Here is a 9178-nt window from a genome sequence, read left to right as displayed (position 1 = left end):
AGCAGATCTACAACCTCACAACACATTGCGACGAGCTTGTAGATCTGCTATTTTCCAATAGCCAAAGTATGAAATAGGGCTTAAGTGGTTAAAGCACATAATCAATCAATAAGAAAGTTAAATGGCAAATAAAATGAAATAAAAATGCTTAAAACTGTTGAGAAATAGATGCATAACTTCTCTTGCACTGTTTTAAGAACAGAACAAACATTATATTAATCTACATGAAACAAGGTATTAAAATGGAACAGATGGCTATTAGATTAATGTTATTCACATTCTAATAGGCTCCCCTTTAACTATATATATGAAAATATGAATATAAATGTTTATGTAATGTCTACTGTGCATATTGGGTAGAACTTGCAAGGCAGACAACACACTATCTAACTGATACATGGTGAACATGATGGTTTCAGCACAGAGCTCTTTCACACATCCAGTAGTTGGTACGGATAGAACACCGTGCATCGTCCCATCCTCTGGTAGGAGCGTGAGACTGAGACCCATCATAATACTCAACACAGTCATCTTCTGCATTAGGGAACTTGTTGTTTTCACCATGAGGCGCACCAGGGTACCAGTACCTGTAGAAGTAGAACATATAATTAATACAATACTTTTACAAGGATGTTTTTTCACTCTAAATCATTTGTTTTTAATCATCACCTCATTTTATATTCAGGGGTTTTCAAACGTATTCGTTGCTAAATTAGCCGATCTACAAGCTCACAACATGTTGCATGTGTAGAAGCTTGTAGATCGGCTTATTTTGCCGCTTTGGATAATGTGTGGGATAAATGAATGAATAAATAGTTATATGTATTTAAGGCTGTAGAAATGAGTGCACACAAAGTACTGATATAATTGGCCTATTTGTATATATTTCACATATTTCACTAATAATGAGTGGTTCACCTGGATCTCATGACCAGTTTTGGTTATAATTACTCAGGAACAGTAATAAATTGCTAGTTACCAAATTAACCCACAGGAAGCATCATGTTGCCTTATTTTTAACTCTATGGCTGCCGTACGGCTGCAGGAGTTTGTCTGTGTCTTGACTAGTTCAAGCCAGTAGATGGCACTGTTGGGACTGCTGATGCACTAGAGCAGTGGTTCTCAACCAGTGGTCCAGGGACCACCAGTGGTCCTTGAGAGGGTTCCAGGTGGTCCCCAGCTAAATGATGGAGAGTTGGTAACCAAATGGACCCTTATAGATCTTTAACTCTTGAGAGTGTAAAATGTTACGCTCTCAAGAGTTAAATTATTGTTAAACCTCTGTATTACTTAATGTACAAGAAGTAACACAATTAGAGAATGTACAAGAATTATTATTTTGATCAACATTTGCCTGTTATCTCTCCTATGGAACCAACATCAATACAACATGGATGGAATTGTGGACAAAATCTTATCCAACGATAACACAATATTCTTATATTCTTAAATATACGTTTTGGCTGTGAGAGTCTAAATCTCATCAAATGGTGGTTCCGTGGCTCAAATGCCCAATAAATAATGGACCTTGATATGAAAAGGGTTGAAACCCACTGCACTAGAGCTGCAGGACGATATGTGAGTTATTTCATTCATTTTGTATTTAATAACTTCAAAACTTAATAATCTGAGCAGTGACATCATGTTCTGAAAAGCAGCAGATCAGTTTAACAGTTGTTGGGCTACCAGTTGTTTGTTAACTGCATATAACTAGTAGATGATTTAATCATCTAGTTCACATTTATAATAAAGGTCTACTGTACCTTAGCTTATTACCCTATATTACAGTATGTATAGCCTATTCATTTTAAGAAAGCTACACATTTACATGTCATAGGGATGTTAACATGAAGTCAGTTATTATCACCAATACACCCCTGACTATATCACACATACGTCTGTCATTACATTAAATCACCCGATGCGACACGTTGTGAGCTTGATCGGCAATAACACCATCATTAGACTTTATGGATTCACTTACTATATTAATATAATAAGTATTATATGACGGGTGACGACAATGACAAGACGTGGAGGATAAAACGTTGACTGTTTGCAATAGGCGTCCAACTAACACATGATGGATTATAATAGCCTGCTTTCAATACAGGCTACCATTTTTATACAGAAATCCTCCCGGTGTCCGATGAGAGAGCAAGGAGGAGAGAGTCGGGTAGGAAAGAACTCCTCATAGCATTTAAACAGCGTCTTCAAGCAGATGATATTATCAGACAGATCAAACTCATAACTAAAACATTGGGGTCTTTATGGCCAAACATTTGAAGCCCCTTGCAGTCATGGAGGACGCAGGATTTCAGCATAATGATTAAAGTCAGCCTGTTGCCTCGCCGAGTTTCAGAAACACAGTAAAAAAACATTCATTTTAACCATGAACGTGACTTTGTCAAGTAAACACACGCTTACTTTAAATAACAACCTCTTGTTTTTGGGCGGTGAAACCGCCCCTATAAGTGAGGTTTGGATAATTGTACAATTTTGTACAATTTTATTTGTACAATTTGTACAATGCATCGTGATTGGCCAATCACAGTCTATTCAGGACTGTGATTGGCCAGTGTCACATGACACATGTGCATAGCCCTATATAAGAAACCATAACTTGAAAAAAAAACATAAATTTGTTTTTTTCAAGTCATGGTTTCTTCCATCATAAAGAGTGTTTCAATAAATGTATTCATTTTTTGTACATGATTGGTTGACTCCATTCAGTATTGTGATTAGCTAGCAAGACACCGCCCACTTCACACAGGGTGTGATTTTATTTTAAACATTATAGCTTCGAAATATATGTGTGTGTTGGCCTTTATATTACTTACATATTATATTACTTATTACTTTTGCTGTTTTTCTTCATATTCCATACCGTTGGTGTCGGGTGGAAACCCAGGTGACCAAAACCATTCCTTTTTCATTGTTATTTTAAAAACAATTAAAAATAGTGAAAATTGAGGGGCACGGTGGCACAGTCGGTAGCGCTGTCGCCTCACAGCTAGAAGGTCCTGGGTTCGATTCCCGCAGGGGACGCTGTGGGCGCTGGGGGTGTGTTCTCTCCTCCGCGTCATCAGTGCCCATACCCTAGGTGGGGTTGGCGAAAGGGCCTTTCTGTGTGGAGTTTGCATGTTCTCCCTGTGTCTCCTAGGGTAGGGGGATGAGCCGTACCGTAGTGCATTCTGTGAGGCCAGCGATTGGCTGAGGTTTCTCCAGTCAATGTGGGAGGGATCAGATTAGCATTAGGGTGTGTCCCTGTTTGGACCATTTGCATGTCATTTACACATGACATGGTCAAAAGGTCCTGGGTTCGATCCCGGGCTTGTGCAAGGCCTACTTTGCTTTAAACATTACACCAAGCAGTACATGTTGTAATTACAAACATCTTAATAGTTTGTTGTACTGTAGACCGACATGGTCTACAGTACATGGTATGTAGACCATGTACTGTACGACATGGTCCGATCTACAATCTACACTGTATGACATAATGCTCATACCCCATTCATTAACACAGAGATGTTATTAGACACAAAGCTATCCATGTCAACACGTCTTAATGTTCTAGGAGTCTCAACAGTTATAAGTGACTGCCGTTTAATCTAGCTGAAGAGGCAATTCATTGACCACAGTTTTGCACAACCTTAACATCCCAGATCGATAGAAATATTAATCCACTGTGCTGACTAATACACCATAACATAGGAGTACAAAAACTTCATAGTGAATAAGAACTTAATCACATTGTGGTTGCACTGTAATGCAACCATGTGCTATAAAGATGTAATCACAGGGCTATCTGCTTGATGTACTATAATTAAAAGTGCATTCAGGTATTATGAATCTATGAATTGAGTGCTAACTTTGTATGTAAACATACAACAGGACAAAGGTGAAACAGTAAGCACAGCGCTGCAGGGACTCGAACCCTGTTCCCAGCAGAAACCAGGAGTACCTACTACCAGTGCTTTTTTGCCATGCTCACACCATGCCCTTACTTGCATGAAAATGTATGAAAAGATATGATTAACCTGGCTTTACCAACACAGCTTTCCTTAAGTGTTTACTGATTGTCCTGTAATCACACTATACAATAGCACAGTGATTCTCAGATTTGATATAGTATAAAAATCAGCTAGCCACTATAAACCCTATATACATCATCTATTTGAAAATAGCCGATCTACAAGCTCACAACCCCTCACAGGTGGTTAAATGTCTGAAAATACCCATGAACATGAATGCAATATATCAATAGAAAAAAATCATGTGTAAACAAAAAAACATGAATTAAGGAAACACTGATGATAGAGAAAAAGTTAAATCTGAAAGACCCGTTTTGTTTAATGACTATAGAGATACTGGCCCTCATTTATCAACGTGGCGCAGACCAAATAATGGGCGTACGGCGAGATCACCGCAACTTTCGGCATTTATCAATATAACCTGACGATGGCTTCATCCTACCGTACGCTGAGATCTCACGTCTGGTCGATAGCAGTTGTTGCCGTTGGCTGCGCCCGTTTATTCCATTCTAGACCTGCGGAGAAGCATTGTCTGACTGTCTGACAGGCATCTGGACACATAATCCACTCCTAAATGTATATCTACACTAACAAATAATCCCTGTGAAAATATAACATTTTATAAAGTAATTTAAACAAACTGCTTTAACAGTCATTCGGTTAAGCTTGCAGATCTGGCTGCATTGGCTATTTGAAAATAGCAGATCTACAAGCTCACAACAGGTCCCATCCCGATGCGTTGTGAGCTTGTAGATCTGCTATTTTCAAAATATACGAGCGCTTCTGCAAGAACATTTTCGGGAGCCCCGACCATCTTTTCATGGACAGTGAGGTCTACAAACTTACTGTAGCTTGTCCTATGTTATGGAGTTATGTCATAGAGAGTTATGTAGGCTACACAACCTGGTTGGGTTATGGATATCAACCCGACGATCGAATCTCTTATTAACGTGGCAGCACGGGATCACTGCCGCCCGTCCGATTCTCACGGGGAATATCCTACATGACTGCTTGTGCACTGCTCGGTATGGGTTAAATAAATTAATATACAAACCCCATTCAAGGCGATGTGATTGGTATCATTATGTAATTCATGTAGGCTACAAGCCTACGTGACAAAGATACTACCGTTACGGATTACATGAAAGACACAGTTGGGCGTGTGTGTGTATGTGTGTGTGAGACAGAGAGAGGCGTGTGCGTGTGCATGTGCGTGTGTGACTTGACAGGCAGCGAGGCGAGCCGGCGAAACTCTTTTGGCTTCCCATTCTTTATTTGGTCGTATTCTGGTTCTCCATGTCGTAAAATCAGGGCGTTTCGAGAATATTTAAGGGCGTGTTATTTAAATGGTGCTCGGTTTCAGCCGTGACATTTATCAAGGCTCCGACCCAATGTACGCTAGGATTGGCTGTGTAGGATTCGTTGATAAATGTGACTTCGACGTTGGTGTACGGCCGAATATATGGAAAAATATAAGCCGGTTTATACGCTCCGTTGATAAATGAGGGCCATTGTGTACCGATTTACGTGACGTTTGGACAGAATCTGTAGGAGTACTGTCAAAAATGGGTTTTGCAAAAAGCGGTCTCCTGGTGGCGCTATAACAGGCCCATGTGAAAGGGCAGAGGTTCTGAATTGGCATCAAGGGAGTGTGTGTGCATAGTTTCGCTGCGATCATGCCAACGGTCCTGGAGATTAGCTGGTCAGACAGGGTGCAAAACATACTCTCTCGCCATGCCTTTCGGCCTGGCAGAGACAACAATATGAACGCATAGTATCCCCTATCACAGTGGTTCTCAAACCTTTTCATTTCAAGGACCCCTATTTGAGCATTTTCTACCTCTGGGACAGCAATCTATACTTTAAAATAATTTTAAATTGTATACATTTACTCTAATAAATGGAACCAAATGGACCTGTGAGGGTCCATTTGGTTCCATTTGTACACCCTCTGTTTGAGAACCACTGCCCTATCATGTACACTAAACAAGAGCATAGGAGCCTAGACATAAATAAATATCTCAGATACAGTAATTTGGTTAGAATCAACATATCTGCAATGCATATTGTCTAAAACAGTCAATCACTCATTTGATTTCTCACCATTTCCTCTGCTGTAGCATTTGGCCTATAATCCATGTTACACATTTTAGCCACTTTAAACCTTTCATCACCTGGTTGAAAATAGCCGATCTACAAGCTTGTAGATTGGCTATTTTCAAAAAATCTTAAAATGGCCAAAAATATATTCATTTTGAGTCCTTGACATGAAAAGGTTTGAGAACTACTGCAACAGCACACAGGATGAACATGTATTGAACAGCTTTCTGCCTGTCTCTGTCAGTCCAAAGCCAATAGGCCTGCACATCATTTCATATCTAAAATAATATGAACACACACCAGGGGATATCACATGTTCTCTAAGAGCTGGATTTCGACTGCAGCTTTAGCACCACACTGTCAGGTTAAATAACTGTACTGATGAACTGTACTGGGGTCCCCAGAAAAATGTGTTAATATCTATAGCATCAAATCAGCAAGCTACTATATACCCTATATACATCAGCTATTTGAAAATAGCCAATCTACAAGCTTGTAGATCGGCTATTTAAAAACATTCATGAAGTGAAAAGTGAATGTGGAATATTTGCATAAATAACTGTCTCAAATATGAACACACAGTATCCCCTGTCACAGTGGTTCTCAAGCCTTTTAATTTCAAGGACCCCCAGTTTGATATGCATTAGACCACGGACCCCCATTTGATTTTTATCTCTGGGACCACAATCTATACTATAAAATCCTAACTCTGAGAGTGTACAAATGGAACCAAATGTGTTAACTGGACAGCGTGACAACTAATTGAGTGATAACATTTCATGTAAACATACAGGACAAAGGTGAGGCAGTCAGCAGGGTACAGCACTGCAGGGACTTGCACCCTGAAACCAACATAAGCTAGAAGTACTAACTACCAGTGCTTGTTTGCTTTGTGACACCACCATGTCCCTACTTGCATGTGATACAGAAAATATTAAAAAGACCTGTGGTCAGGGGACCCCCAGGGGTCCTTAACTCATTCCCTGCCTAGAACGACTAAAACGACTTCTGTCCTTTAAAGGACAACTTTGTTTTTTTACAACCAAGGTTTATGTTTTAGCTTGTAATTAAAGTAAATAAAAGATGAGTGTTAAACTTATTTTTTTACTGCTTTCTATAGTTTTAGCAATTTTCGGGATCTTTTTTAAAGTGGGCGGGGGCATTCTGTCCGGTGGCTAAATATGTATTGTTTTACACAATAACCCGGTGTTTTCTTTATTATTATTTACAGTAGCTCTTCTAGCCCCCAATAACTCACATCTGGCCATCCAAGACCACAGGACCTTTTTTATTGTGTAAAAAAGGCATATTTAGCCACCGGACAGAATGCCCCCGCCCACTGTAAAAAATATCGCGAAAATTGCTAAAACTATAGAAAGCAGTAAATGAAAAGAAAAAAACACTCATCTTTTTTTTACTTTAATTACAAGCTAAAATATAAACCATGGTTGTAAAAAAACAAAGTTGTCCTTTAAGCCCTGTCTGCCAAGACTAAAACGACTTTTAATTCCAAAAATAAATAAATATATATATATATATATATATATATATATATATTTTTTTTTTTTTTTAACCCAAAGACCAAGGAGATATGATTTTTTGAAGATCTAGACTCCCATCCACTTCCTTGTTAACTTAAAACTTAAACATTTTGTATCTCGGCTCCTGAGTACTATCTCGGCTCCTGAGTACTAAAAATCTCTGGCAGTGGGCAAACGCAAAAAAAAAAAAGTTCTGGCAGTGAATGAGTTAAGGGGGTTCCAGGGGGTCTCCAGGAAAATGTGTTAATATAACATCAAAATCATCAATAAACCCTATAGTCAAATGCATATTCATTTGGGGGTCCTTCACATGAAAACGTTTGAGAACTACTGTAATAGCACACACATATTGGATGAACATTTTATTCACATAAACAGCTTTGAGTCTCTCTGTCCAAAGCCTCAACTCTATTACACTAGTTGGGAGCATAATGAACACACAACATCCACAATCATGTAGACTATACATAAAGGCCTACACATAATTAAATATCTCAAATAATATGAACGCATAGTATGCGCTATCACAGAGACCCCTATCTACCTCTGGGACCGCAATCTATACTATACAATCCTAACTCTTAAGAGTGTATAAATGGAACCATATGGACCCTCATGGGTCCATTTGGTTCCATTTGTACACCCTCTCTATGAAAACCACTGCCCTATCATATTATTAAAATAACTGTAGGCCTACTGATGAACTGTACTGGGGTCCCCAGAAAAAAATTGACATAAATAAACAGATCAGATACAGTGATTAGAATCAACATCTACAATACATTACATTGTCTGAAACAGTCAATCACTAATTTGATTTCTCCTCATTTAGCATGTGGGTTGTATAATATCATGCATGTTACACTGAGCAGTTTACAAAACCCACACACCCCAGATGGAGGTAAACATGTCTTGACCAACACACCTTGACCCATGACCACAAAACATTAAACTGTCATGTTAAATAACAGTACAAAAACGGAGCTAGAGCTCTTTCCCTCAAACTGCTATATAATAAACAAAGCTAAAAATATTTTAAATAATATGAAATATAAAATCGAGGCTTTAATGTTGATCAGTGATGTTCTATGAATAATGATATGTGTCTAGCATGCTTGTTAGCTTTAAGCAGCTCTCAGCCCACATTTAAAATCATATTCAATATAAAATCGGGTCTTCCTTAGGGACTAAGGGGTATAATGATCAATGATTATGTTCCATTAGCACAATTAGAGCCATTAAACATCTGTTTACAAGGCACCTTACCTGTCTTCTGATGCTGCTGCTGTCTGACATATGCTCTCACCAATGTTTGCAGCCAGGTCTGCTTTATTATGTCCCCCAAGATTTATCTTGGCTCACAATCCGTCACGATGTGACACGTTGTGAGCTTGTAGATCTGCTATTTTCAAATTGACTATGTATACAGTAGGTTTAAAAGGGCTCGCACCCAGTCACTTGTTTCTCTCACAGAACCTGGCAACGCTGGCTGTGACAGGA

The 9178-nt window shown here is 38.9% G+C and overlaps 1 long non-coding RNA gene across 1 annotated transcript in view; it reads right to left on the bottom strand.

Annotated features, from left to right (window-relative positions):
- Positions 1 to 362: 362 nt before the first annotated feature.
- LOC308101267 overlaps positions 363 to 9178 on the bottom strand; it is a 21772-nt gene continuing 12956 nt past the window's right edge. The window contains exon 4 of the long non-coding RNA XR_013934521.1: positions 363 to 587. This is a non-coding gene — a long non-coding RNA (uncharacterized lncRNA). The remainder of the gene's footprint in view (positions 588 to 9178) is intronic.

This window comes from Gymnoscopelus braueri (assembly GCF_963280865.1).
Source record: "Gymnoscopelus braueri genome assembly, chromosome: 15".
Taxonomy (NCBI): domain Eukaryota; kingdom Metazoa; phylum Chordata; class Actinopteri; order Myctophiformes; family Myctophidae; genus Gymnoscopelus; species Gymnoscopelus braueri.
This window is presented reverse-complemented; position numbering and strand designations above follow the sequence as displayed.